Here is a 4,110-nt window from a genome sequence, read left to right on the forward strand (position 1 = left end):
GTGCAATCAGCATTGTCCAGAACTCGGTTCAATTCAATGGTCTTGCAAATGAAGATGCAATTGACCACCTTTTCCGGTTCCTCCAAATTTGCTCTACATTCAAGATTAATGGGATGTCAGACGATGCTATCCGTTTGAGACTATTTCCATTCAGTTTGAGAGACTGAGCTTATCGCTGGCTTACATCATTGTCCGGGGTCTATAAAAACATGGAAGGATATGATTGAGAAATTCCTTGGGAGGTATTTTCAGGCAAGCAAAGCGGCGAAGTTGAGGCAAGAAATTTCAGCCTTTAAACAAGGGGAGTTCGAAACATTGTTTGAAGCCTATGAGAGATTCAAGGATCTCCTTAGAAGGTGCCCCCATCATGGTTTTGCCTCATGGATGCGAGTACAAATCATTTGCAACGGGCTGAATTATGCTACACGCCAACTCATTGATGCCGCAGCGGGTGGTTCCCTTAGCAACAAGTATCCCGATGAGGCCGAGCAATTACTTGAGTCTATGGCAAGCAATGAATCACATTGGGCCTCAAGAGGATCTACACAAAGACTGCTGGGCTTTATAAAGTTAGTAGTAATGATGCCTTGGCCGCAAAGGTTGATGTGTTGTCGCGAAAGCTTGATCTTCTTATGGGCAGTAGTTCGAGGTCGGAATCAGTGATGAATTGTAGCACTTCGGGGCCGTATGGGGGCCGTCTAGGGTGGGCCGGCCCCTCTCCCCCCCTCTTATACCTCTCTCTCCTCTCTCTTTCTCTCTCTCTCTCTCTTCCACTCTCTCTTTTCTGCCACCTTTCCACCAAGTTTCTCTCTTCATTCTCACTCAATCCTTGGCCAAATCTTCTTATTTTTTCTCCTAAAACTTCTCCCAATCCATTGGAGACTTCGATCTAGTGGTTTTTTTCGAGTTTAAAGCTTGTTTTCTCAAGATTTCGTCGGTATGCTTTTTCAATGCCCTAGTTTTATCTTTTTCATTTCTTGGGCATTCTTGGAGATTTTGGGTTGGATTTCTTTAGCATTTTGCTTGGTTTGGATGTTGTGAATGCCATGGATGAATTTTCATTCAAATTTATGTAAATTTTTTTTTATTCTAGGAATATAGGGAAAACTCTTGTCGTGTGAATAGTGACTATACGACCGTATGACCTCAAAAATTCGATTTTTCATTTGTTTCCTCCATCTTTTGCATTTTATTTTGATTTATCTTGTATCCCTATGAGCTTGAACAAGGTTGTCTTCATTGTAGGGATGCCTCACACTAAAAGACTCGCCTCCAAGCGCCCAAGAACCACTGCACCCTCATCTACACTCGATGAACCCGTCTTCAAGTTAGCCCATCATCGAGAGAGATATGATAGATTGAAGACAAAGCCATTTGGGACGTTGTGCTATATTGATTGGGGGCTTGTGGAGAACCTTGGGATAGCAAATCAAGTCATGGAGTGGTTATCACATAATTGTTAGGACAAGCTTTTTGCCATAAACGAGCCAACCTTTCGCCAATTAACCTTGGAGGTTTTGAGTACATTCGAGGCACGACAAGATGGACAATCCGTGTGGGATAGGAAATGTATCACTATCCGCTTTCAAGCTTTTGGGAAAAAGCGTACTATGCACCACTTGGACTTTGCTAAGTACTTGGGGATCTATAATGATGAGTTTATCAATTCCATGCCCGGTACACGTCTTAAGCTTGATTTCCCAAGTAAGGTGGATAGGAGAAACTATTGGGCAACCTTGGCGGGTGATGATCAGACCCGAAAGGCCTCGGGCATGATTGACCCGGCATGCAGTTTCATTCATGCTTTGATTGCTCTTTCTATTTGGGGCCGGGTCGATAGCAAGGGGGTTGTCACTCAAGCCGATATTTACACGATGTATGGCATTTTTGAGGGGCGCCCTACTCACCTTGGCCACCTTGTCACCGATGCATTTCTTCACCAGGGCTCGTATACATGATTGGGAGCTATATTTATTGGGCCTTATGTGACTAGATTGATCCGTGGCATGGGTGTATTTGAGCAAACATGAGGTATGACCGTTGTAGGAGGAACAACACCCCTCGAGCAGCCCACATATGGGCGATAGGCTTTGTGGTGAGCATGTGTGCGAGTGGTAGACCCACACGTCACCAGGCCACTGGTGAGTCCAGTCAGTGACAGACAGAGCACACAGAGTTAGAGCCTGAGGGCGCCCTTATCCCCACCCCCGGCACTACGTCATTACCTGACTTTGACATGAGACTGAGGGGATTGAGGGAGAGGTTCAAGCTGTGCGTCAGGAGCAGCGTGAGATTCGTGGCCAACTTCACCAGATCATTGAGGGATAGCGCCAACTCGAGGTAGATTTTCACTGTTTCATCAGATCGTACTATGGTTCATCCTCGCACACTATGACCCCTCCTTCTGCCGCCATGCCACCACCACCGGCACCAGATTGTGATGAGTATCAGCCTGTTTGAGCATGGACACCTTTCATTTACTTTAGTTTGCTTTGTTTTGTGTTTTGTATTTTGTTGAGTTGGCATGGTTCTTACCCTACCGACTTGTGGTGTCAAACTTTATTTTCTTTTCATTTTTGTGTTTTGTTGACTACTCCCTAGTTTCTCCCTTTGTGTTTGTATTGGTAAATTTTTATGGAATGATGATGTTCCCTTTTTGCCTCGCAGGGCATTGAGGGAATTTGGTGAGCTTTCCTACTTTTTAATGGAGGTCGGACGAGACATGAATTGCTCACCACACCTTTTGTCGAGTCATACCTCACGACGAGTACAAGTTGAACCGAGGAAGTTCATTTTCACCCTCCTCTATTATTTGCATTGCTTCATCTCACATGTTTTTCATGATTAGTGTACATTGAGGGCAATGTACAACACTAAGTGTGGGGATGAGTGTATTTCATGTATTAGTACCATTTGTTACATGCTAGTGCTACCTATGATGGCTTTGTTCATTCTTGTAAAATTCTTTTAGCTTGGACTAATGATTGATGTGAGTTACTTGTTTTTTATGTTTTAGTGAATCCTGTTTTACCCCTAGTATTGTCATGTGCATTGAATTTTTTGTCGATGCCCTGGGAATAGCCAATGTGACTACTCTAACTCTCTTGTATGCTTAACACACTACTTTGAGTACTTGGCCTTAAAACACTAAGTTCTATCCTTCAATGTTTTCTTAAGAACTTCTAAGTCTTGTTGAGCTAGTCCTAGTTTTTTGTCATGTAGAGTACTCTGAAGATGTGATCTAGGGTGAATGTGAAAAAAAAATGAAAATGAAATGAATGAATGGAAAAAAAAGAAAAAAAAAAGAAAAAAGAAAAAAATGAGTCTATGTCAGTATTCCTCTGCTACTGAAGCATGAATGCGTCTATGTAGACTGTAATCAAGTAGTTGGGTGGCTCTTGTGCCTAACCAGCATTTGCACCCTCCAGAAAGATTTCAAAATGATGTTGGTGCAGTCTACGTTAGTCAGACTCGAAAAAAAGAGAAATGAATGATGAAATGAAAATAAAACAAAACACTAGTGATCTTTTTGAGTACCTACTAAAGGTTTTGAGAAGAAAGTGGATTTGGTTTCAAGCTAAAGACTTAGAAGGATCTTATTTGGCCATTGAAGTAGCACTTAGTATTCTTTGTATGTAGAGTGATTAGCATCTAGAGCTATACTGATTGAAGTCCTTAGTCTAGACCAGATCAGGGCAAATGAGATATAAAATTCACTTACACGGCACAAACATATAAGGGGTGAGACAGGATATTTCTTATTATGCTTATTGACTATAACTCAACATCTATGTATCATTGTCCATTGATTTTGGAGTCTTATATTTGCTTGATGCCAGAGGTAATGCATTTAGCCACTTTTCAGTCTCTTTGTTTTTTTCATGAGTTCTTTGCCTGGGGACAAGCAATGCTTAAGTGTGGGGATATTTGATAAGCGTCTAAATGTAGGTGTTTTCATATATATATCGTATTCACTTTGCATGTATTTTGTGAGGTTTGATGCCCGTTTTGTGCTTAATCATCTACTATTTACTTTGTAGGGCATAAGGAAGCCATGGAGAACAAGAAAATATCATTTAGGCGAAAAGACAAGAAAACAGGAATTTCATA

At 41.8% G+C, this 4,110-nt stretch overlaps 1 non-coding gene across 1 annotated transcript; it reads right to left on the reverse strand.

The window, feature by feature from the left end:
• Positions 1-267: 267 nt before the first annotated feature.
• On the reverse strand, positions 268-374 carry LOC120269666. Its single transcript, XR_005539309.1, has one exon. It is a non-coding gene; the product is annotated as a small nucleolar RNA R71 (small nucleolar RNA).
• Positions 375-4,110: the final 3,736 nt, after the last annotated feature.

Source organism: Dioscorea cayenensis, chromosome 9 (genome assembly GCF_009730915.1).
Source record: "Dioscorea cayenensis subsp. rotundata cultivar TDr96_F1 chromosome 9, TDr96_F1_v2_PseudoChromosome.rev07_lg8_w22 25.fasta, whole genome shotgun sequence".
Classification (NCBI taxonomy): Eukaryota; Viridiplantae; Streptophyta; class Magnoliopsida; order Dioscoreales; family Dioscoreaceae; genus Dioscorea; species Dioscorea cayenensis.